This window comes from Aptenodytes patagonicus, chromosome W, assembly GCF_965638725.1.
Source record: "Aptenodytes patagonicus chromosome W, bAptPat1.pri.cur, whole genome shotgun sequence".
In the NCBI taxonomy this organism is placed as follows: domain Eukaryota; kingdom Metazoa; phylum Chordata; class Aves; order Sphenisciformes; family Spheniscidae; genus Aptenodytes; species Aptenodytes patagonicus.
The window spans coordinates 42,862,737-42,889,675 of NC_134981.1; the positions used below are offsets into that span (position 1 = coordinate 42,862,737).

The window sequence follows — 26,939 nt, forward strand, 5'->3', positions numbered from 1 at the left end:
CTGCATTCCTTTCAAACCATTTAATCAGCTGACCAGCACTCCTGTATAAAACCACCTAATCAAATGCATTACAAATACCCCAAATGGTTACTTAATCTCCATATATGTACTAGTGTGAAACCTGCAGTGTCCAAATCTGCCCTTTCATAAAAGCAAATGACATAAAAGCAAAAGACATTTCCAAAATAAAACTTTTCACCTCCTCACCCTCAATGAGTATAGACATTTTTAAGGTGGTCAAGATAGTATTGCTCCATGTAGCTTGCCTTGTGCGTGAAAGTTAGAATTCATTGTAATCTACAGAATCATAGAATCATTTAGGCTGGAAAAGACCCTTAAGATCATCGAGTTAAAAATATCATTCTAGTTAAAAATAGCTGTGAAGACAGATGAATGCAGTCTTCAGCATGGCTTAACAATCTGTCCAGCAGGCTTGGACAGCCCTCACTTAAGTCTAGGCTGTCATGTCTTCACATCTGTTGTGGTTTAACCTCAGTCAGCAACTGAGTACCACACAGCTGCTCACTCACTCCTCCCCCCCCCCCGGTGGGATGGGGGAGAGAATTGGAAGAGTAGAAGTAAGAAAAACTCGTGGGTTGAGATAAAAACAGTTTAATAATTGAAATAAAATAATAATAGCAATAACAATAATAATGTAATAATAATAATAATAATAATAATAATAATACACAAAGCAAGTGATGCACAGTGCAATTGCTCACCACCCGCCGACCGATGCCCAGCCAGTCCCCGAGCAGCAGCCCCCTCGGCCAGCTTTCCCCAGTTTATGTACTGAGCATGACGTCACATGGTATGGAATGTTTCTTTGGCCAGTTTGGCTGTGCCCCCCTCCCAGCTTCTTGTGCACCTGCAGCCTTCTCAGTCGGTAGAACATGGGAAACTAAAAAGTCCTTGGCTAGCGTAAGCATTACCTAGCAACAACTAAAACATCGGTGTGTTATCAACTTTGTTCTCCTCCTAAATCCAAAACACAGCACTGTACCAGCTACTAGGAAGGAAATTAACTCTATCCCTGCCGAAACCAGGACAATATCACATACAGATTAAAGCTAGTACATATCTGTCCACATGTACTGCAGTCAAACTACTCAACTGCAGTGTAGACACATACAGACACATCCAGTGCTACAGTAGCTATGTTCATCTAAAAATTGTAATTGCAAAAAGAAAAGCCTGGGAACACAGTATAAAGCCTGGGAACATATGCTTGAGAGTGTTCATTTTACTAAACTTTATCAGCTGGGCTAATTCCTTTCCCTAAACTTAGAATCATAGAATCATTTAGGTTGGAAAAGACCCTTAAGATCATCGAGTCCAACCGCAAACCTAACACTGCCAAGTCCACCACTAAACCGTGTCCCTAAGCGCCACCTCCACACGACTTTTAAATACCTCCAGGGATGGGGACTCAACCACTTCCCTGGGCAGCCTGTTCCAATGCTTGATAACCCTTTCGGTGAAGAAATTTTTCCTAATATCCAATCTAAACCTCCCCTGGCGCAACTTGAGGCCGTTTCCTCTTTTCCTATCGCTTGTTACCTGGGAAAAGAGAGTGACACCCACCTCGCTACAACCTCCTTTCAGGTAGTTGTAGAGAGCGATGAGGTCTCCCCTCAGCCTCCTCTTCTCCAGGCTAAACAGTCCCAGTTCCCTCAGCCGCTCCTCATAAGACTTGTTCTCCAGACCCTTCACCAGCCTCGTTGCCCTTCTCTGGACACTCTCCAGCACCTCAATGTCTTTCTTGTAGTGAGGGGCCCAAAACTGAATGCAGTTTTCAAGGTGCGGGCTCACCAGTGCCGAGTACAAAGGGACGATCACTTCCCTACTCCTGCTGGCCACACTCTTTCTGATACAAGCCAGGATGCTATTGGCCTTCTTGGCCGCCTGGGCACACTGCCGGCTCATGTTCAGCCGGCTGTCGACCAACACCCCCAGGTCCTTTTCCGACAGGCAGCTTTCCAGCCACTCTTCCCCAAGCCTGTAGCGTTGCATGGGGTTGTTGTGGCCGAAGTGCAGGACCCGGCACTTGGCCTTGTTGAATCTCACACAGTTGGCCTTGGCCCATCGATCCGGCCTGTCCAGATCCCGCTGTAGAGCCTTTCTGCCCTCAAGGAGATCAACACTCCCGCCCAACTTGGTGTCATCTGCAAACTCACTGACAGTGCACTCGATCCCCTCGTCCAGATCATTGATAAAGATATTAAACAGAACTGGCCCCAATACTGAGCCCTGGGGAACACCGCTCGTGACCGGCCGCCAACTGGATTTAACTCCATTCACCACAACTCTCTGGGCCCGGCCATCCAGCCATGTTTTTACCCAGCGAACAGTACACCCGTCCAAGCCATGAGCAGCCAGTTTCTCCAGGAGAATGCTGTGGGAAATGGTGTCAAAGGCTTTACTAAAGTCCAGGTAAACAACATCCACAGCCTTTCCCTCATCCACTAAGCGGGTCACCTGGTCATAGAAGGAGATCAGGTTAGTCAAGCAGGACCTGCCTTTCATAAATCCATGCTGACTGGGCCTGATCACCTGGGTGTCCTGAACGTGCCACGTGATGGCACTCAAGATGAGCTGCTCCATAACCTTCCCCGGCACCGAGGTCAGGCTGACAGGCCTGTAGTTCCCCGGATCCTCCTTCTGGCCCTTCTTGTAGATGGGCGTCACATTTGCTACCCTCCAGGCAACTGGGACCTCCCTGGTTAGCCAGGACTGCTGATAAAGGATTGAAAGTGGCTTGGTGAGTATTTCTGCCAGCTCCCTCAGTACCCTTGGGCGGATCCCATCCGGCCCCATAGACTTGTGTGTGTCTAAGGGGTGTAGCAGGTCGCTAACCATTTCCCCTTGGATTATGGGGGCTTCATTCTGCTCCCTGTCCCTGTCTTCCAGCTCAGGGGGCTGGGTACCCCAAGAACAACTGGTCTTACTATTAAAGACTGAGGCAAAGAAGGCATTAAGTACCTCAGCCTTTTCCTCAGCCTTTGCCACTATGTTTCCCCCTGCATCCAATAAAGGAAGGAGATTCTCCTTAGCCCTCCTTTTGTTGTTAATGTATTTATAGAAACATTTTTATTGCCTTTTACCGCAGTAGCCAAATTAAGTTCTAGTTGGGCTTTGGCCCTTCTAATTTTCTCCCTGCATAACCCCACGACATCCTTGTAGTCCTCCTGAGTTGCCTGCCCCTTCTTCCAAAGGTCATAAACTCTCCTTCCCCCCCCCCGAGTTCCAGCCAAAGCTCTCTGTTCAGCCAGGCCGGTCCTCTTCCCCGCTGGCTCGTCTTTTGGCACATAGGGACGGCCTGCTCCTGCACCTTAAGATTTCCTTCTTGAAGAATGTCCAGCCTTCCTGGACTCCTTTGCCCTTCAGGACTGCCTCCCAAGGGACTCTCTCAACCAGGCCCCTAAACAGGCCAGAGTCTGCCCTCCGGAAGTCCAAGGTAGCAGTTCTGCTAACCACCCTCCTTACTTCTCTGAGAATCGAAAACTCTATCATTTTGTGATCGCTGTACCCAAGACGGCCTCCAACCACCACATCACCCACAAGTCCTTCTCTGTTTGCAAACAACAGGTCCAGCAGGGCGCCTTCCCTTGTTGGCTCACTCACCAGCTGTGTCAGGAAGTTATCTTCCACACACTCCAGGAACCTCCTAGACTGTTTCCTCTCCACTGTATTGTATTACCAGCGGACATCTGGTAAGTTCAAGTCCCCCATGAGAACAAGGGCTAGCGGTCGTGAGACTTCTCCCAGCTGCTTATAGAATATTTCATCTGTCTCTCCATCCTGGTTGGGTGGTCTATAACAGACTCCCACCGTGATATCTGCCTTGTTGGCCTTCCCCCTGATTCTTACCCATAAACACTCGACCCTTTCATCACCATCGTCAAGCTCTAGACAGTCAAAACACTCCCTAACATACAGGGCTACCCCACCGCCTCTCCTTCCTTGCCTATCCCTTCTGAAGAGTTCATAGCCATCCATTGCAGCACTCCAGTTGTGCGAGTCATCCCACCATGTTTCCATGATGGCAACTATATCACGGTTTTCCAGCTGCACAGTGGCTTCCAGCTCCTCCTGTTTGTTGCCCATGCTGCGTGCATTGGTGTAGATGCACTTCAGTTGGGCCATTGATCCTGCCACCTTCTTTGGGGGGGAAGCCCTAATTCCTATGCGACTGTTCTCAGGTGCTTCCGTGGTTTCTAACACATCAGCAACCCTTGCGTCTTTGCTCCCGCATGGATCTTCATCCCCCACCTCCACTGAGATGGCAGACCAAAGGACCTCGCTAGCACACCGTCCCTCAAACATTGGCGTGACGCCCCATGGCTTATCTCTAGCGAGCCTGGTTTTATCCCTTCCCCCCTTCAAATCTAGTTTAAAGCTCTTTCAATGAGCCCTGCTAACTCCTGCACAAAGATCCTTTTCCCCCTTTGAGACAGGTGTACCCCGTCTGTCGCCAGCAGGCCTGGTGTCACGTAGATCGACCCGTGGTCAAAAAACCCAAGCTTCTACTGATGACACCATTCTCGGAGCCAGGTATTAATCTGCTGGCTCTTCCTGTTTCTTCCCTCATCATTCCCTGCAACTGGAAGGACAGAGGAGAGCACTACTTGTGCTCCTGATCCCTTAACCAGTCATCCCAAGGCCCTGAAGTCTCTCTTGATTGCCCGCGGACTTCTTGTTGCAACTTCATCGCTGCCTACATGACAAAGCAATAATGGATAATAATCCGAGGGCCGTACCAGGGTAGGAAGTTTCCTCGTGACATCTTTAACCTGGGCCCCAGGGAGGCAGCAGACTTCCCTAAGAAGTGGGTCTGATCAGCATATTGGGCCTTCTGTTCCCTGCAGAAGAGAGTCTCCTATGACAACGACCCATCTTTTTTTCTTTATGGAAGCAGTTTTGACGCAGGCCAACTTAACCTTGGCGACGCCTCCAACCTAGATGAACCATCATCCTCATTATTGTTCGGTTCCACTTGCAGAGCCTCGTACCTATTATGCAAGGGCACCTGGGAAGGTGAGGTAGTCACAGAAGAGACGCACCTGCTGCGCCAGGCAGGAACTTGTCGCCATTGCCCCCTATCCCTTAAGTCACCGTGTTCTGCCGGGTGGAGAGAGGATAGGGAATCCTCCATATCATGTGTCCTGTCTGCCTGACAGGTCTGTCCCAGGGAAGGTAGAGCGCATTTCCAGTAGTCAATCTCCCTCTCAGACTCCCTGATGCTCCTCAACCTACTCACCTCCTCCCGTAGCTCTGCCACCAAGCTGAGGGGTTCCTCTACCTGGGCGCACCTCCCACAGGTGTACTCACTAGTGCCATCTGATATGGCAAAAGAGTAGGGCACACCCTGCAACCTGACACCTGGGTAGCAGTATGTTCAAATTTAGATTAGCTTAAAACTGAGAAGACAAGTACCAAAGTCCCTCACAGCTACAAAAAACGTCACATATCCTTGCCTCCCCATTTTCCCTCCCTCACCTCCTCAAATAGAATCATACCCAGCTGTTGTTCTCCTACTCTCATTCCCTCAGTTGCTTCAGCAATGCAATTATAAATTATCAGTATAAAAGCGTTCTGGGATCAGTGCACAATAACTACATATCACATAAGGAAAAAACAGCAATACTGAACTTACTTTCTTACATGGGAGGGTGCCAGCTGGTTTGGAATACAGGGAGCTACAAGCACAAAGAATCCACAGAGGCCCCTCAAGGCTGGTTTACTACAGTTTGTCCAGTGAGTGACCAAAGGGATTTATGCACATTCTTAAACTGACTGTGTACAGAGTGATTTGCTCCGTGGAGATTTTTGCGTGCATTTTGCTAAATCACAACCAGAGCACAAGTTAAGAAGAAACGTAGTTCTTCAGCATGCTTAGCTGCCTTAAGAGGAGAGTATGAAGATGCACAAGCTAGTTTTGTCTCAGACAATTCAAGTTCTGGTAGGAATCGAACCACAGCAGCAGGGATTACATATGGGCTAATTTACCATGGGAAAAAGCAGGCTAGTGAAATACAGAAAGTTCTGGGAGCAGGGATAACAATCCCGTGATGCTTTCTCTCTGCGGAAACCCTAAGCACATGCACAGCCATGCTCTACTTAGCTGTTCAAACCTGGGCACCTCAGCACATGATTACAACTAAAACTCCACAGACACTCAGGAAATGCTGTACAAGGCATTATATCTAAGACCTGATTCATGAGGTGCTGCTTTAATAGGAAGCGTAGAGAGACAATAAGTTAACTCATCCGCTTTGGGAACATTGCAGAAAAAAAAAAGCAAAACAGTTTCCATTACATTGTTTGTTAATGTGCTTCACCTATGACCCTCAAGAACTGCAAGGAGGTGAGTGAGTTTAATTACTATCTCTGTTCAGTCTTGGAGAATGACAGCTAAAGTTGCCAAATATGGTGTGTAAAATCTACCCATTAGACTGACATTATCAATGATTGTCACAGCACTACTGAGCGGTTAAGATAACTGCTAAATTTGGGTCACATTTACCATAAGCACATTCATAATGCTGAACAATAAGTAATAATTTTATATTAATCGCTGACATGTTTGTGCTCCCAAAAATCTGTTTCAAGAATTTTTGTATTGAGCTATTTGTAAACACAGTCATCCTGAATCTAGAATTAAAGAGTCAACATATCACCAAAAGTAGTACCATTTACCAAAGGTACAACATGATACACTAACACGAATGAAAATTAACCAACAGAAGCATATTGAACTACATGCATAGCCTCCAAACTTTAACTTCTAGAACTGCACCATCGACTCTGTAGCAGTAAATCACCAATTTAGTTCTTGTTTAACTTGTGGTTAATCAGTTTACCAGTGAGTTTTTTTTCCAAGGTCTGGCATGTTCAATCATAACACCAATTACTGTTGTTATAATTATATTTTAAAAAGCAGTTCTCCCTTTCCTAAGGATAACTTAATACACCATACACAAATAACTAGTATAAGCATGGATATGGAAAAACACAAACTCAGCCTCCTGAAAATTATGCTATCAAATTGCTTTAAGCAAATATTGCATCAAAATGTTGTAGAATGTATCATACTCAAAAGGACAGTGAATAGCTGAATCCTCCTTTTCCTAATCTGTTGCTTGTTTCATGGGTACACTGCCTCTCTTTATTTGCATCTACCACCAGAATGCCTATTAATTTCAACATCAACAATGTTGGCCAAGGGGTCCAGGTAGCCATAATTCTACAGATATAAAGTGAAAAGCACTGACATAGTTCAAGACTACAGTATTTATTCACAGTTGCTTATATTTAGCCACTATAAAATTCCTTTATTTCCAATTTGAAATCTGGTTTAGGTTAATAAAAAGCAAATAATTAATGATGCAAGTATAACTCCATTTCCTGGTGATTCCATTCTGTAACTCAAGATAAGTTTTTGCCCATGTCCTAGGAACAAGCAAAAAATATTGTGCTTTATCCAGTGTTCAAAATATGATTTCCTAAAATATAATATCCCAGTATTCCACATAATTAAAGCACATACCTTAAGACTATCTGAATGTACAAGAAGAGAAATAAAATCAGTTGAGTATATTTAGTCGAAGTACAATAGAAGTGTGGATCAAAGAATATGACATGTAGCCCATTTACCTTTCTAGCACTCTTCTGCTTCTGAGCACTATCTTTCCACATTTGATTTTGCTTTGCTTTTTAAAAATGTGGTTGTTAAATAAAAAAAAAAAAGCTTAGACACAGCATTTATGAATATTTACTAAATTTCTCACCATGCTCACAACTTCAATATTGAAAACCTTAAGCCAATTCAAATGTAATTCTTAGGGTCACTATAAGTTTACTACTGTGACTACAACTGGAACTCCCAGTGTAGCATACTAAAGGCACAATATTTACAGTTGTATTTTAGTAAAAGAGAAATTATATATGTACATGCATGTCTAGATATGCCAGCAGTTATATGTTGTTAGTCTAGGTAGTTAAAGGTATTTCCCCACTACTTATGAAAAATGCCAGCCATTATGGCTAGATCCTGCAAAAGAATTATGTGAATGAATAACCAGCAAAACAGCATAACTTCAAATCATAATCATGTTTATAGTGCTGTCATGCACATGTGAGAAAGCTATGCAGCACAGCCTAATTTTTACTCACAGATGTAAACAAGTGCTAAAACGGAGAAGTTGAAGGGAAATGTTAAATTCTTGATTATAATTTCATTGTAAAAGGTGAGCAACAATAACACAAATGGGGTGGGGGGGGATTTATACACAACGAGAGGTCACACAATATGTTGTACTGAGTTTAAAAGATAAGTGAGACAATGCCTTTTTCGAAAAAGGCAAGCAAAGAAAAACACCAGCAGTTTGACTGCAAACAAGAACAAGCAAACCTTACAAATCTAATATTACACTTTAAAACGAATATTACATTTGTTACTCAATTATTCTTCATAAACTGTAAATCCACCAAACTCATATTCAAAATAACTTTCTGTAAATGCTCCTTAAAATGCAAGAAAACATGCCTAACGACAGATTATCCCAATTAGCAAACTATGAAAGCTAAATTGTACTTTTCTTCTTTTTAATAACTGTAATATCTTCATACCTATGAATCACTTGTAACCTTATCTTAGAAGATGAAATTATGGTTCAACGTTAGACAGGTAAGCAGCAGGTGATATTTCTACTACAATAATTGACTGTTTTTCTGCTCAATTAAAAACTCTCTTGGAACCTTAAATCAATAAGGTATCTGATGCATATATTCTATTTTAATGTTTCCAATAGTTCCACTGTGTATATAAATCTATTGCACAACCACATTTGCATTTAAAGAGAAATCCCCTTGTTTTTATTATGCACCTGCTCCATGTAAGCCTATCTTCTTTATCTTCTTTGAGAAACAAATACATCTGCCATAAAAAGAGCAACCCCAGACACAACCCTCCTACAAGTCCTCTTGCTGATTATCTAAGGAATGCACTTATTTCCTTTAGTTTAGTTATGGTCCTATTTTGAAAACAGTTGAAAAGAACCACATTTTCTTCCAAAAATCTAATGCTTCTTAATGATTTTTAATGTTTTTCATCTTGACAGGGTGTCCTGGTTTCAGCTGGGATAGAGTTAATTTCCTTCCTAGTAGCTGGTACAGTGCTGTGTTTTGGATTTAGTACAAGAATAATGTTGATAACACACTGATGGTTTAGTTGTTGCTAAGTAGTGCTTACACTAGTCAAGGACTTTTCAGCTTCTCATGCCCTGCCAGCGAGAAGCTGGGAGGGGGCACAGCCAGGACAGCTGACCCAAACTGGCCAAAGGGCTATTCCATACCATGTGACATCATGCTCAGTACATAAACTGGGGGAAAGCTGGCCGGGGGGGGGTGACCGCTGCCCAGGAACTGGCTGGGCATCGGTCGGCGGGTGGTGAGCAACTGCACTGTGCATCACTTGTTTTCTATATTCTTTTATCATTATTATTATTATTATTTTCCCTTCCTTTTCTGTCCTATTAAACTGTCTTTATCTCAATCCATGAATTTTACTTTTTTTTTTCCGATTCTCTCCCCCATCCCACTGGGGGTGCTACTGGAGGGAGCGAATGGCTGTGTGGTGTTTAGCTGCCTGCCGGGTTAAACCACGACACAGTGAAAATATACATTGAAACTGTATAAAAATCACTGTATTTTCTAAGTAATACACAGTAAAGTATTGGCAAACTGGTTCCTTACAAAGACTTTAATCTGAAAAATATGAACTTTTCTCTATTTTACTTAATATTAATTAACATGGCTGATAGAGGGAGGAAGAGAAGAAAGGGAAGAACCAGGCATTTTAACTGTAACCTGAAATAGATGTCCGTTTATTCTTATAAAGTTGAAATAAAAATGGTAGGTTCTCCCCTCTCTTCCTCTCCTCACTCCTGTAACCATGTTAATGATTCATGGGACTAAGTTTCATTTCAGATTCATGAAGCTACTGGAGCTTCAAGCAAGTACTGAGGGACAGACAGAGGTGGAAATACAGCTCTACTGCACATCCCATCTGGTCAGTGGAAGTATTTAAAAACAGGGTGAGGGGAGTAAATAGGCTTCATACCACAAAGCTCATTGGAACTGGTCTTTGTGCTCGTAAGGTGCAGCATGCTGATGCTAGTCTCACCATTCCAAGTATATACAACTGTCATGGTTTAACTTCAGTCGGCAACTGAGCACTACACAGCCGCTCGCTCACTCCCCCCTCCAGCCCAGTGCGATGGGGGAGAGAATCGGAAGAGTAAAAGTGAAAAAACTCATGGGTTGAGATAAAAACAGTTTAATAACTGAAATAGAATAAAATCCTAATAATAATAATATACAAAGCAAGTGATGCACAATGCAATTGCTCACCACCTGCTGACCGATGCCCAGCCAGTCCCCGAGCAGCGGCCCCCCTGGCCAGCTTTCCCCCAGTTTATGTACTGAGCATGACATCACATGGTATGTGTCCTGGTTTTGGCAGGGATAGAGTTAATTTCCTTCCTAGTAGCTAGTACAGTGCTGTGTTTTGGATTTAGGGTGAGAACAAAGTTGATAACACACCAATGTTTTAGTTGTTGCTAGGTAATGCTTACACTAGCCAAGGACTTTTCAGCTTCCCATGCTCTACTGACTGAGAAGGCTGGAGGTGCACAAGAAGCTGGGAGGGGGCACAGCCAAACTGGCCAAAGGGACATTCCATACCATGTGACGTCATGCTCAGTACATAAACTGGGGAAAGCTGGCCGGGGGGCCGCTGCTCAGGTACTGGCTGGGCATCGGTTGGCGGGTGGTGAGCAGTTGCACTGTGCATCACTTGCTTTGTGTATTATTATTATTACATTATTATTATTATTTTATTTCAATTATTAAACTGCTTTTATCTCAACCCACGAGTTTCTCACTTGTGCTCTTCCAGTTCTCTCCCCCATCCCACCGGGGTGGGGGGGGAGCGAGCGAGCAGCTGCGTGGTGCTCAGTTGCCGACTGAGGTTAAACCACGACAGTATGGAATACCCCTTTGGCCAGTTTGGGTCAGCTGTCCTGGCTGTGCCCCCTCCCAGCTTCTTGTGCACCTCCAGCCTTCTCAGTCGGTAGAGCATGGGAAGCTGAAAAGTCCTTGACTAGTGTAAGCACTACTTAGCAACAACTAAAACATCGGTGTGTTGTCAACATTATTCTCATCCTAAATCCAAAACACAGCACTGTACCAGCTACTAGGAAGAAAATTAACTCTATCCCTGCCGAAACCAGGACAACACTACCAAAGGATGCCACAATTACAAATATCAATATTACCGCACTATCCCCACTATGACTCACGCTGTTCTCTGTGACAGTTGTGTGCCCCTGCCCCTGTACCTGGCTGGGATGGAGTTAATTTTCTTCATATGGTGCTATGTTTTGGATTTGTGACTAAAACAGTGTTGATAACACATGGATCTTTTAGTTATTGCTGAACACTGTTTGCACCGTGTCAAGGCCTTCTCAGATTCTCACGCCGCCCTACCAGCGAGTAGGCTGAGGGTGCACAAGAGGTTGGGAAGAGACACAGCCAGGACAGCTGACCCCAACTGACCAAAGGGATATTCCATACCATACGACGTCATGCTCAGCAATAAAAGCTGGGAAAGAGAAGGAGGAAGGGGGGACGTTCGGGGTTATGGTGTTTGTCTTCCCAAGTAACCGTTACACATGCTGAGGCCCTGCTTTCCTAGAAATGGCTAGACATCCACCTGCTTATGGGAAGTAGTGAATGGATTCCTTATTTTGCTTTGCTTGTGCGCACCGCTTTGCTCCACTTATTAAACTGTCTTTATCTCGATCCATGAGTTTTTCTCGCTTTTGACCTTCCAATTCTCTCTCCCACCCTGCTGGAGAGAGGAGTGAGCAAGTGACTGGGTTGGGGCTTAGCTGCTAGCTGGGGTCAACCCACCACAGCCCCACACAGGGCTGCTTCTGGCTATACACACTCCCATGACTCGCTGGCATCTCTTCACAGTATCAAGACAGAGATACCTGTGTGTCTCCCTTTCAGAAGACAGAAATTAGAGCGGCTGTAGCAGGGCTGTCATGCTTTTCCCTTTCTGGTTCACATCAGCAAAGTGCTCAGATAGGGCAGAGTTGATGTGGACATGAATACAACGGGCCTTGGAAGAGGACTGTGTGAGAACAACTGTACCAGTGCAGGTGGTATCATACCTCAGTGTACTGAGTCTGCCTGGGATGGATTTAACAGATGTGACATTTAGAACATGTGAAAGCCCTCATGCAGCTGTGTGTATTATTCAACAAAGTTGACACCACAGTTCTGACTCAAATAATACACCCACAGTGTTTTTTCCTTTGGTCTAATTTTCATCATAGCATTTTGTCTTACATGCCAATATTATGAACTCTTTTACTATTCTACTCTGCAGCTGTACAGTAGAACCTATCTGAAGTACATTTTAGATCCCATTTGAAATACATTTCTAGCATTTCACTTTAGCTCTTCTCATTGCTCAGAATTCAGTAAGTAATTTGAAATAAAACATTAAGTAGTGCAGTTAAATTGAAAGGAATGTTTGGACCTCTGTACTCTGTCTGGCTGAGATGGGGTTAATTTTCCTCATAGCAGCTCATGTTTTGGCTGTGGCTGAACAGTGCTTGCACAGTGTCAAGGCCTTCTCTGTTTCTCACTCTGCTCCCCCAGAGAGTAGGCTGGGGATGGGCAAGAAGTTGGGAGGGGACACACCCAGGACAACTGACTCAAACTGACCAAAGGGATATTCCATATCATATAGCATCATGCTCAGCAATAAAAACTAGAGGTTAGTCTTTTCCAAGGTAGCTGTTGCTTGGTGACTGGCTGGACATCACTCTACTTCTGGGAGGTGGTTAGTGGTTGTCTTTGCATCACTTCACTTTTTTTTTTTTTCTCCTTTCTTCTTCTTTTCTTTCTTTCCTTCACTTATTAAATTGTCTTTATCTCGACTCATGAGTTTTCTTGCTTTTGCTCTTCTGATTCTCTCCTCCATCCTGCTGGTGGGTGGAGTGAACAAGCGGCTCGTTGGGTGCTTAAGTTGCTGGCTGGGGTCAACCCACCACATTTGTGCAAGATAGTATAAGAAAATAAATAGGATTTTCTATGATTGTATCACTCTCTTCAGTTGTTTCAAAATCATGAATGGGTCCAACAATCATGTGTTTTGCTTCAGAATAGTTTTTTTAGAAACTGTTTTAGTTACCTTTTCTGGTTGGATCGCTTAGGTATGCAATGAGGCCATGCTTCCACTATTTTTTATAGAACCACAGGGGCTAGCAGTTGTCGTGGCTTTGTTCGTTTGTTTTAGGGTTTGTATGGTTTTTTGAGAAGCAGTTGTGACTGATTAATCTGGCTCTAAGAGCTGTGGTTTTAAGCCAAACATTGAAAATCCCATGAGGTAATAAGACTGACAATGAAGCCTGAGACTATTTAGGAACTAATTTGTATTTGGTACAATCAGGGCCTGATCCTGAAGTTTTTCTTCATATAAATTACATTTGCTCCCATAATAACTCTCACTGATCTTCATATGAAAAAAGAGGTTTGATCCCTGTTGTTGCAAAACCACAATCTCAGGCTGACCTAAGTATAACCTAAGATGCTTTTTTTTTTTTTTTTTTAACTAGGGAACTTAGCATTTGGTTCCCTACTGTTACAAACAGGCAACTTATACTTAATTTTCTTATAAATTTCAATATGCACTAGTGGGACACATGCAGTGCTTAAGGCTATTTCCCCACAAGGGATGCCTGGCTCTGAACAAAACAGAAATAAATTTGTATTGGCTAAGATTTCACAGACAAGCTGCAGTAGAATGATTTTTACAATGGCACTTCGGAGAATTAACATAGTGTATATACTTAGCCATAATAAAATCCCCCACATTCAGCTCTGATTTCATGTGGAAAGCACTTTCCCCGGGCAGTCTGGCAATCCTTCCCCTCTCACAAGAACGGGCCTGCTCCCCTCCGCTTATTCTCCCAGGCCGGCTCTCCCGCTGCCTTGGCAGCCCCCCTCACCGTCAAATGAACAACCCTGCCAGGAAAAACCTATTACCGGCGCCGAGCGCCCCGAACGCTCACCACTACCGGCATTCCCCACCCCTCCGCGGGGGCTGCGCAGTGCCTCCGCGGGCCCGGCTCCGCGCCGCCCACCGTAAAGGAGTGTCCGCGGCCCCGGGGGACGATGTCAGCGGCAGCAACAAAGCCCCGCCACACGTCGCTATCCCGCAGAGAGGAGGTACTAGGTGCCCCGGTGGCCGCGTCCCCCACCCCTTGCCCACCCCACTGAAGGGGAAGGACCCAGGTACCGCCTCTCGACTGCCCTCCCCCCACTCCCCTCCGGTGCGAGGCTCCCGCGGGCGGGAAGCACCGCCCCTCCCTCAGCTCCTGCCCCTTACACCGGCGAATGGCCTCACCAGAAACTTAGGCCGCCTGGCCCTCGCTCCCGGGGAACGGGCACTCACCCGCGTTGCTGCCGACCTAGCGGTCTGCAGGGCAGGAGGCGCCGCTCGCTTCTCTCACTCCCCCAACGGCGGCGGGTAGGCGAGCGCGGCCTGGCCCGGCTCCGCTCCGTGAGGCTATCCTCGACTGCCTCGCTGTCTGCGTCACAATAACGCTGTGGCTATTCCGCGCTCCGGGATCTCAAGGCACTGGGGAGGGCGTGAGGTTGCCGTCACGTGATCAGCGCGCGAGGGCCCATCGTGGGGGTGGGGGTGTGCTTCACCCCCGCGCCCCCTCACGCCGTGCCGGAGGAAGTACCCCTAGCACGGCTCGCACTGATAGGAGTCACCGCAGCGACCCCCGGTGCTGGCCTGCAGCCTCCAGAGAAAGAACAGGGGCCGGCGATGCACCCGTCTCGGTCCCGTGAGGGGCCGCTCCCCGCCGCCTCCTGTGATTATCCAATCACAGAAACATGGTGGGATGACTCACGCAACTCGAGTGCTGCAATGGATGGCTATAAACTACTAGTGATTTACTGCTACAGAGTCGATGGTGCAGTTCTAGAAGTTAAAGTTTGGAGGCTATGCATGTAGTTCAATATGCTTCTGTTGGTTAATTTTCATTCGTGTTAGTGTATCATGTTGTACCTTTGGTAAATGGTACTACTTTTGGTGATATGTTGACTCTTTAATTCTAGATTCAGGATGACTGTGTTTACAAATAGCTCAATACAAAAATTCTTGAAACAGATTTTTGGGAGCACAAACATGTCAGCGATTAATATAAAATTATTACTTATTGTTCAGCATTATGAATGTGCTTATGGTAAATGTGACCCAAATTTAGCAGTTATCTTAACCGCTCAGTAGTGCTGTGACAATCATTGATAATGTCAGTCTAATGGGTAGATTTTACACACCATATTTGGCAACTTTAGCTGTCATTCTCCAAGACTGAACAGAGATAGTAATTAAACTCACTCACCTCCTTGCAGTTCTTGAGGGTCATAGGTGAAGCACATTAACAAACAATGTAATGGAAACTGTTTTGCTTTTTTTTTTCTGCAATGTTCCCAAAGCGGATGAGTTAACTTATTGTCTCTCTACGCTTCCTATTAAAGCAGCACCTCATGAATCAGGTCTTAGATATAATGCCTTGTACAGCATTTCCTGAGTGTCTGTGGAGTTTTAGTTGTAATCATGTGCTGAGGTGCCCAGGTTTGAACAGCTAAGTAGAGCATGGCTGTGCATGTGCTTAGGGTTTCCGCAGAGAGAAAGCATCACGGGATTGTTATCCCTGCTCCCAGAACTTTCTGTATTTCACTAGCCTGCTTTTTCCCATGGTAAATTAGCCCATATGTAATCCCTGCTGCTGTGGTTCGATTCCTACCAGAACTTGAATTGTCTGAGACAAAACTAGCTTGTGCATCTTCATACTCTCCTCTTAAGGCAGCTAAGCATGCTGAAGAACTACGTTTCTTCTTAACTTGTGCTCTGGTTGTGATTTAGCAAAATGCACGCAAAAATCTCCACGGAGCAAATCACTCTGTACACAGTCAGTTTAAGAATGTGCATAAATCCCTTTGGTCACTCACTGGACAAACTGTAGTAAACCAGCCTTGAGGGGCCTCTGTGGATTCTTTGTGCTTGTAGCTCCCTGTATTCCAAACCAGCTGGCACCCTCCCATGTAAGAAAGTAAGTTCAGTATTGCTGTTTTTTCCTTATGTGATATGTAGTTATTGTGCACTGATCCCAGAACGCTTTTATACTGATAATTTATAATTGCATTGCTGAAGCAACTGAGGGAATGAGAGTAGGAGAACAACAGCTGGGTATGATTCTATTTGAGGAGGTGAGGGAGGGAAAATGGGGAGGCAAGGATATGTGACGTTTTTTGTAGCTGTGAGGGACTTTGGTACTTGTCTTCTCAGTTTTAAGCTAATCTAAATTTGAACATACTGCTACCCAGGTGTCAGGTTGCAGGGTGTGCCCTACTCTTTTGCCATATCAGATGGCACTAGTGAGTACACCTGTGGGAGGTGCGCCCAGGTAGAGGAACCCCTCAGCTTGGTGGCAGAGCTACGGGAGGAGGTGAGTAGGTTGAGGAGCATCAGGGAGTCTGAGAGGGAGATTGACTACTGGAAATGCGCTCTACCTTCCCTGGGACAGACCTGTCAGGCAGACAGGACACATGATATGGAGGATTCCCTATCCTCTCTCCACCCGGCAGAACACGGTGACTTAAGGGATAGAGGGCAATGGCGACAAGTTCCTGCCTGGCGCAGCAGGTGCGTCTCTTCTGTGACTACCTCACCTTCCCAGGTGCCCTTGCATAATAGGTACGAGGCTCTGCAAGTGGAACCGAACAATAATGAGGATGATGGTTCATCTAGGTTGGAGGCGTCGCCAAGGTTAAGTTGGCCTGCGTCAAAACTGCTTCCATAAAGAAAAAAAGATGGGTCGTTGTCATAGGAGACTCTCTTCTGCAGGGAACAGAAGGCCCAATATGCTGATCAGACCCACTTCTTAGGGAAGTCTGCTGCCTCCCTGGGGCCCAGGTTAAAGATGTCACGAGGAAACTTCCTACCCTGGTACGGCCCTCGGATTATTATCCATTATTGCTTTGTCATGTAGGCAGCGATGAAGTTGCAACAAGAAGTCCGCGGGCAATCAAGAGAGACTTCAGGGCCTTGGGATGACTGGTTAAGGGATCAGGAGCACAAGTAGTGCTCTCCTCTGTCCTTCCAGTTGCAGGGAATGATGAGGGAAGAAACAGGAAGAGCCAGCAGATTAATACCTGGCTCCGAGAATGGTGTCATCAGTAGAAGCTTGGGTTTTTTGACCACGGGTCGATCTACGTGACACCAGGCCTGCTGGCGACAGACGGGGTACACCTGTCTCAAAGGGGGAAAAGGATCTTTGTGCAGGAGTTAGCAGGGCTCATTGAAAGAGCTTTAAACTAGATTTGAAGGGGGGAAGGGATAAAACCAGGCTCGCTAGAGATAAGCCATGGGGCGTCACGCCAATGTTTGAGGGACGGTGTGCTAGCGAGGTCCTTTGGTCTGCCATCTCAGTGGAGGTGGGGGATGAAGATCCATGCGGGAGCAAAGACGCAAGGGTTGCTGATGTGTTAGAAACCACGGAAGCACCTGAGAACAGTCGCATAGGAATTAGGGCTTCCCCCCCAAAGAAGGTGGCAGGATCAATGGCCCAACTGAAGTGCATCTACACCAATGCACGCAGCATGGGCAACAAACAGGAGGAGCTGGAAGCCACTGTGCAGCTGGAAAACCGTGATATAGTTGCCATCATGGAAACATGGTGGGATGACTCGCACAACTGGAGTGCTGCAATGGATGGCTATGAACTCTTCAGAAGGGATAGGCAAGGAAGGAGAGGCGGTGGGGTAGCCCTGTATGTTAGGGAGTGTTTTGACTGTCTAGAGCTTGACGATGGTGATGAAAGGGTCGAGTGTTTATGGGTAAGAATCAGGGGGAAGGCCAACAAGGCAGATATCACGGTGGGAGTCTGTTATAGACCACCCAACCAGGATGGAGAGACAGATGAAATATTCTATAAGCAGCTGGGAGAAGTCTCACGACCGCTAGCCCTTGTTCTCATGGGGGACTTGAACTTACCAGATGTCCGCTGGTAATACAATACAGTGGAGAGGAAACAGTCTAGGAGGTTCCTGGAGTGTGTGGAAGATAACTTCCTGACACAGCTGGTGAGTGAGCCAACAAGGGAAGGCGCCCTGCTGGACCTGTTGTTTGCAAACAGAGAAGGACTTGTGGGTGATGTGGTGGTTGGAGGCCGTCTTGGGTACAGCGATCACAAAATGATAGAGTTTTCGATTCTCAGAGAAGTAAGGAGGGTGGTTAGCAGAACTGCTACCTTGGACTTCCGGAGGGCAGACTCTGGCCTGTTTAGGGGCCTGGTTGAGAGAGTCCCTTGGGAGGCAGTCCTGAAGGGCAAAGGAGTCCAGGAAGGCTGGACATTCTTCAAGAAGGAAATCTTAAGGTGCAGGAGCAGGCCGTCCCTATGTGCCAAAAGACGAGCCAGCGGGGAAGAGGACCGGCCTGGCTGAACAGAGAGCTTTGGCTGGAACTCGGGGGGGGGGAAGGAGAGTTTATGACCTTTGGAAGAAGGGGCAGGCAACTCAGGAGGACTACAAGGATGTCGTGGGGTTATGCAGGGAGAAAATTAGAAGGGCCAAAGCCCAACTAGAACTTAATTTGGCTACTGCGGTAAAAGGCAATAAAAATGTTTCTATAAATACATTAACAACAAAAGGAGGGCTAAGGAGAATCTCCTTCCTTTATTGGATGCAGGGGGAAACATAGTGGCAAAGGCTGAGGAAAAGGCTGAGGTACTTAATGCCTTCTTTGCCTCAGTCTTTAATAGTAAGACCAGTTGTTCTTGGGGTACCCAGCCCCCTGAGCTGGAAGACAGGGACAGGGAGCAGAATGAAGCCCCCATAATCCAAGGGGAAATGGTTAGCGACCTGCTACACCCCTTAGACACACACAAGTCTATGGGGCCGGATGGGATCCGCCCAAGGGTACTGAGGGAGCTGGCAGAAATACTCACCAAGCCACTTTCAATCCTTTATCAGCAGTCCTGGCTAACCAGGGAGGTCCCAGTTGCCTGGAGGGTAGCAAATGTGACGCCCATCTACAAGAAGGGCCAGAAGGAGGATCCGGGGAACTACAGGCCTGTCAGCCTGACCTCGGTGCCGGGGAAGGTTATGGAGCAGCTCATCTTGAGTGCCATCACGTGGCACGTTCAGGACACCCAGGTGATCAGGCCCAGTCAGCATGGATTTATGAAAGGCAGGTCCTGCTTGACTAACCTGATCTCCTTCTATGACCAGGTGACCCGCTTAGTGGATGAGGGAAAGGCTGTGGATGTTGTTTACCTGGACTTTAGTAAAGCCTTTGACACCATTTCCCACAGCATTCTCCTGGAGAAACTGGCTGCTCATGGCTTGGACGGGTGTACTGTTCGCTGGGTAAAAACATGGCTGGATGGCCGGGCCCAGAGAGTTGTGGTGAATGGAGTTAAATCCAGTTGGCGGCCGGTCACGAGCGGTGTTCCCCAGGGCTCAGTATTGGGGCCAGTTCTGTTTAATATCTTTATCAATGATCTGGACGAGGGGATCGAGTGCACTGTCAGTGAGTTTGCAGATGACACCAAGTTGGGCGGGAGTGTTGATCTCCTTGAGGGCAGAAAGGCTCTACAGCGGGATCTGGACAGGCCGGATCGATGGGCCGAGGCCAACTGTGTGAGATTCAACAAGGCCAAGTGCCGGGTCCTGCACTTCGGCCACAACAACCCCATGCAACGCTACAGGCTTGGGGAAGAGTGGCTGGAAAGCTGCCTGTCGGAAAAGGACCTGGGGGTGTTGGTCGACAGCCGGCTGAACATGAGCCGGCAGTGTGCCCAGGCGGCCAAGAAGGCCAATAGCATCCTGGCTTGTATCAGAAAGAGTGTGGCCAGCAGGAGTAGGGAAGTGATCGTCCCTTTGTACTCGGCACTGGTGAGCCCGCACCTTGAAAACTGCATTCAGTTTTGGGCCCCTCACTACAAGAAAGACATTGAGGTGCTGGAGAGTGTCCAGAGAAGGGCAACGAGGCTGGTGAAGGGTCTGGAGAACAAGTCTTATGAGGAGCGGCTGAGGGAACTGGGACTGTTTAGCCTGGAGAAGAGGAGGCTGAGGGGAGACCTCATCGCTCTCTACAACTACCTGAAAGGAGGTTGTAGCGAGGTGGGTGTCACTCTCTTTTCCCAGGTAACAAGCGATAGGAAAAGAGGAAACGGCCTCAAGTTGCGCCAGGGGAGGTTTAGATTGGATATTAGGAAAAATTTCTTCACCGAAAGGGTTATCAAGCATTGGAACAGGCTGCCCAGGGAAGTGGTTGAGTCCCCATCCCTGGAGGTATTTAAAAGTCGTGTGGAGGTGGCGCTTAGGGACACGGTTTAGTGGTGGACTTGGCAGTGTTAGGTTTGCGGTTGGACTCGATGATCTTAAGGGTCTTTTCCAACCTAAATGATTCTATGATTCTAAGTTTAGGGAAAGGAATTAGCCCAGCTGATAAAGTTTAGTAAAATGAACACTCTCAAGCATATGTTCCCAGGCTTTATACTGTGTTCCCAGGCTTTTCTTTTTGCAATTACAATTTTTAGATGAACATAGCTACTGTAGCACTGGATGTGTCTGTATGTGTCTACACTGCAGTTGAGTAGTTTGACTGCAGTACATGTGGACAGATATGTACTAGCTTTAATCTGTATGTGATATTGTCCTGGTTTCGGCAGGGATAGAGTTAATTTCCTTCCTAGTAGCTGGTACAGTGCTGTGTTTTGGATTTAGGAGGAGAACAAAGTTGATAACACACCGATGTTTTAGTTGTTGCTAGGTAATGCTTACGCTAGCCAAGGACTTTTTAGTTTCCCATGTTCTACCGACTGAGAAGGCTGCAGGTGCACAAGAAGCTGGGAGGGGGGCACAGCCAAACTGGCCAAAGAAACATTCCATACCATGTGACGTCATGCTCAGTACATAAACTGGGGAAAGCTGGCCGAGGGGGCTGCTGCTCGGGGACTGGCTGGGCATCGGTCGGCGGGTGGTGAGCAATTGCACTGTGCATCACTTGCTTTGTGTATTATTATTATTATTATTATTATTACATTATTATTGTTATTGCTATTATTATTTTATTTCAATTATTAAACTGTTTTTATCTCAACCCACGAGTTTTTCTTACTTCTACTCTTCCAATTCTCTCCCCCATCCCACCGGGGGGGGGGGGAGGAGTGAGTGAGCAGCTGTGTGGTACTCAGTTGCTGACTGAGGTTAAACCACAACAGATGTGAAGACATGACAGCCTAGACTTAAGTGAGGGCTGTCCAAGCCTGCTGGACAGATTGTTAAGCCATGCTGAAGACTGCATTCATCTGTCTTCACAGCTATTTTTAACTAGAATGATATTTTTAACTCGATGATCTTAAGGGTCTTTTCCAGCCTAAATGATTCTATGATTCTGTAGATTACAATGAATTCTAACTTTCACGCACAAGGCAAGCTACATGGAGCAATACTATCTTGACCACCTTAAAAATGTCTATACTCATTGAGGGTGAGGAGGTGAAAAGTTTTATTTTGGAAATGTCTTTTGCTTTTATGTCATTTGCTTTTATGAAAGGGCAGATTTGGACACTGCAGGTTTCACACTAGTACATATATGGAGATTAAGTAACCATTTGGGGTATTTGTAATGCATTTGATTAGGTGGTTTTATACAGGAGTGCTGGTCAGCTGATTAAATGGTTTGAAAGGAATGCAGGTCAACTCCAGAACACAATGTCATATAGGATTATCTCCTGCTTGAACGGCATTGATGAAAAAACAAACCAAAAAAATTCTTATTTTAATTTAGACACTACAAATACCATCCATGCAAATACAGCATATTAGGTAAAAGCCTGCCAAGTGTCTTTGTATGTGTTGCATATGATAGTATCTCAAATAGACCCGATACCCTGTTTATATATCTACTTTTTAACTCATTGCTGGAAATTTTGTTTGAATAAGAAGTGGTGATTAGTCTATGTACCTGTACAAAAAGTAAAATAGGATATACAAGTTTAGTTCTTGTAAAAATTTTAGGATGTATTTTTACTGCCAATTACATGGCACCACCATTATTTTTTGCCTAAAAGAAAATCACAGGACATTAGCTCTGTTTTTACTGTGTGCACAGATACAAAATTTTGCTGAAATAAAAACCTCTTCTTATTTGTAATCTTATTCCCGAAGGAGTAAAGTGGATTGAAAATGCGTTGCACATTGTTTTTCTAGTAAGTTTCTCCAGGATCATTTCATGGTTTGTTGAACCTCAGTATTCCTACTTGATAAAACTGAGGCTGGCATTTGCATTAGAACTGTAAAATGTATGGTCGGATGCACATAGGAAAAGCCAGATCCTTTGCAGGAAAGCAGCACCTTGCAGAACTGAATTCTGTGGCCCTCATCAAGTGCTTATGGAAGTCAGTAGCGATCACAGCAATCCTTCCATTGATGTTAATGAGTACAAGAGAAAACACTCTGTTAATTTTGAAACTCCTATGAGAGGTGACCTTGAAGCAGATTTAAAAGCAAATGCCACACTGCTTGATGATACTGCTCATGAAGGCATGAGCACATTTCAGTTAAGGCATGAAACCCATATAGATATGTCCTGCAAGAGCTTTGCTATTCCTGTGCAGGACCAACTCCAGTGCCTCTACATTTGTTCCTGGAAATGTGCAGCAATCCTGAGGTAGGAAAGGTGGGCAGGAAGGTAAAGGAGGCAGCAGGATCCCAGAAGAGATGAACCGAGTAAGGTGCAGCGCATTGCCTTTTTTCTTCAGTGCAGCTTGATTACAGCAAGGTTGGGAATCAGTGTTCTGCTCCATAGATAACTTAAACAGCTGGTAAAACTCTAGGATTTTTAAAGTACTGCATATATAAAGGCAGCCTATGGACTTCCAGATGGTGACTTAGGACTGCTGGTGTGTGATATCCCATCAAAGAACATCACCGATGGTATCATACCAAGTGAAAACTAGCAACTACAGAGTAAATGTATCTGTTGAAATAACAAAGAGCAAACTTTAACTTGGTCATATGATGATCCATAATGAATCACAGTCATTCAGAGCAGTCATTGAGGCATTTAAATGTTCTCTTAAAAAAAAAAAAAAAATCCCATCCAGCTTTGAGGCTTAGTAAGAATAATTACTATTTTTAGAGCATGACACAATTTATGTACTCATTTCAAAAGTGAGCCCAAACCAGGTGCACTGTTCCTACTTTCACTTTCAGGTTCTGAGTGGAGATGAATGGGGGACAGGTCTAAGTTAACCTTGCTTTTAACTTTCCAAAAATCATTCTCAGTTTTTCCCCACTTAAATTTCTCATAGAATATCTGTTTTACTCACTTTGGAAAAACATTTTCATTCTGAAAAACATGTAAACATATAGCAAATATACGTATAGGCATCATTATGTTAGATTGAAAGAACAAAGACATTTCATAGGTTATAAGAAGTACTGAATTGCTGTTGTTAGATTACAACAAACAGTACCACATCAATACTAAAAAATAAGTCCACCATCATAGATTCATGAAATTACTACATCTGAAGGAACCATGAGACTACGCACCTGGGACCGGAATAAAAATTAATTATTTTTATGCCATGTTTTGTACTATTTTCAGTGTTGTTTATAATATCTGAACCTGATCTGTTAGCCCCCTGTACTGGTTTTGGCTGGGATAGAGTTACATTTCTTCATAGTAGCTTGTATGGGGCTATGTTTTGGATTTGTGCTGGAAACAGTGTTGATAACACACCTATGTTTTAGCTTACAGTGCTTACACAGCGTCAAGGCCTTTTCTGTTCCTCACACTGCCCTGCCAGCAAGTAGGTTGGAGGTGCACAAAAAGTTGGGGAGGGGACACAGTTGGGACAGCTGACCCCAACTGACCAACGGCATATTCCATACCATATGACGTCACGCTCAGCAATAAAACTGGGGGGGTGGAGGTTGGCGGGGAGGGGGAGGGAGTGCGCTGCTCGGGGACTGGCTGGGCATCGGTCGGTTGGTAGTGAGCAATTGTTTTCATTTGCATCGCTTGTTTTTCTTGGGTTTTATTTTCCTTTGTTGTTTTTTTTCCTTAATTTTTTTAAAAATTCTTTTTAATTATTAAACTGTTCTTTATCTCAACCCACGAGTTTCTTTCTCACTTTTACCCTTCCGATTCTGCACCCCATCCCACCGGGGAAGGGGGGGGGAATTGAGCGAGCAGCTGTGTGGTGCTTAGTTGCCGGGGGTTAAACCACCGACAGTCCACAACAAGCTACTATGAAGAAATTTAACTCTATCCTAGCCAAAACCGGTACACCCACACTGGGGCAATCTGCTGTCAATAAATTTCAGAAAGCAAGACGTTGCCTTGAAAAGAATGCGGATTAGATCCTCATTCATAAGAAGAGATGGTATTAAGAAAACTTGAATAATTAATTTGAAAACATCTTTTAATGCATACAGCTTTGTTTCTGGGATTGTGCATGAAGGTATTTTCTGCAAGCTTAAGAGATCATTTACTTGACAACTAGCATGAGGGAAGAGGAGTCTCAAACCTGGCTTTTATTAAATGCTTACTGATTTGACCTACTCTGTTAGGTGAATCAGAAAATTTCACAATGCGTGATCCAAGCTTCTGCTCACACATTTAGCACAACAGTGCAAAAGAACTGATCATAATATATATGGCTGGAAAGCTAGTACATGGCATTACTGGATCCAAAGGTCAGAAACAATTACCATAATCTAGCTTCTGGCATAAAAACCCATAATGAAATAGAGAATATTTTTCAGAAAGTGATCTAAATCTGATCACTACACTCCTAACAACATTGTTCTAATGGATAATTAGCTTTACTGCTAAGTTATGTATGTTTGGTCCAACTTCTCATTTGGTTATTTGAGTTTCAAAATTCTGACGCTGGCTTTAGTTATACATTTGCCTACTGTAAAAAAGGTCTCTGTTCTCAGAAATTTTCTTACCATCCATATATTTCCAGTATATTTTCAAGCCTCCTTTCAAAAGTTTTTTTGATAGATAAAGTATTCATTTGAGCTTCCTGAGATTTTGACAGTGGTACAAGCCCACAACTTGAAATTTGTGAATATTTGAAGTCACAGATTTTCCTTTTGAAAAATAAATGTTGACAAATTGGAAAAAAGTTTTAAGTGTGGTTGTCAAGGTCCGTTCGGATCTCTCAAATTTACAGGACAACGTACTCTGCGATTTAAACTTTATTTCATGAGCTCATTAAGAAATATGATAAACAAACATGACAAACAGGGGCTCAATCCCCTTTTGCCCAGACTAGTATATCACGTTGTCGTGGTTTAACCTCAGCTGGCAACTGAGCACCACACAGCCGCTCGCTCAGTCTCCCCCGGCAAAGGGCAAAAAAGGTTTGCCTTTGCCTGAGGCAGGAATAACCCAGACTGTCTTCCCCAGCATATTTTTTTTCATGTGAACTACAGGGACTTTATCCCCATCTACAGTACGTAAAAGTTTTGACTGGGCAGGGCCAGCTCGATTGGCAGATCCCCTAGAGTTGACTAACCAGGTGGCCTTTGCTAAATGTGTATCCCAATCTTTGAACGTCCCAGCACCCATTGCTCTCAATGTTCTGGGCGGTGGCATGGGGCACGGGATATGTTTCCAGCCATCCGGTGGTTGCCTCCACCATTGTAAGCACATGGCGCTTGCCTTGGCGGGTTTGTGGGAGTGTGATACAGTCAATCTGCCAGGCCTCCCTGTGGGAATGGGAGTCTCACTAACGGACATTCCTGAGTTTGATTTTAATGAGCAAACACTGCACCACCTGGCATGACAAGGCACTTAAGCAGAAAACAACGGAGAAAGGAATGTGCAGCTGGAAGGAGAAAAACAAGATAAAGACCATGAAGGCATTTCGCATGATCAGGAAGAACGGGCCAATCTGCTAGAGTATAGATGCGCGTGAACACAAGGCTGTAACCTATCTGCAAGCTGCATGTAGCGCGTGTTCATAGTAGTTAACTATATAAGCCCTGTTATAAGTGTAAATAAAGGAGAATGACCATACTCATATTGAGATCTGTCATTACTCCGGAATCGCAACTCCCGCTCCGTCGTCGACACTGAACAAAGGGAAACTCCGACATCTGGTAGCAGAGGATGGTTCGGCGCGCCTCTTTGAGACTGCGGTAAGAGCAGCGAGAGAAGGGGAGCGGGAGAAAAGCGGCTGGGAGTTGTACTATCCCGATGATCGGAGGAGGATAAGATAACGGAGCAGTCTGGCCAACTGCCTCCCAGTGAGCGACCGCTATCATGGAAATAGAGGCGGCAGCTGCGTTGCTCGTAAGCATCCTCTCCAAGAGAGGGATCGAGACAACGGTAAAACAATTATGTACGTTGATTAAATTAGGACAACGTTGGGGACATTTTAAGGACAGTCAAACTATTTTTTCTGACCTTGAGTGGCGAGAGCTTGGCAATACTATGTGGGAGCAGACTATCACGGGGGATGAAAAGTCAAAGAAGGAGATTAAAACAGTGCGGGAACTATGGAGGTCTGTGTTAGAGACTTTAAAAGCCATGAAAGCTGAAAGAAAGGTGGCTTGTGCAGCCACTCAAATGCTAGCCCCAGAACCCTTGCCTGATAGACCGAAGAATACAACATCTGGACTGTTTCGGTTCTTTGGGCCGTCTGCAGTCCGAGGTATGTCAGGTACCCCCAAACGAACTGCCTTGGAAGCCAAGTATAGTGTTCTGGGGGGTGACGGCGCTTCTGAACTGCTTGAAACGTACCCTCCGCTTACGG

The 26,939-nt window shown here is 45.2% G+C and overlaps 1 protein-coding gene across 1 annotated transcript in view; it reads right to left on the minus strand.

The window, feature by feature from the left end:
- The window catches only part of LOC143172043 (synphilin-1-like), a 116,955-nt gene extending 102,092 nt beyond the window's left edge, over positions 1 to 14,863 (minus strand). Inside the window, 1 exon segment of the mRNA XM_076361260.1 lies at positions 14,534 to 14,863. The gene's annotated coding sequence lies outside the window, so the exon portion shown is untranslated.
- Between the last annotated feature and the right edge of the window lie 12,076 nt (positions 14,864 to 26,939).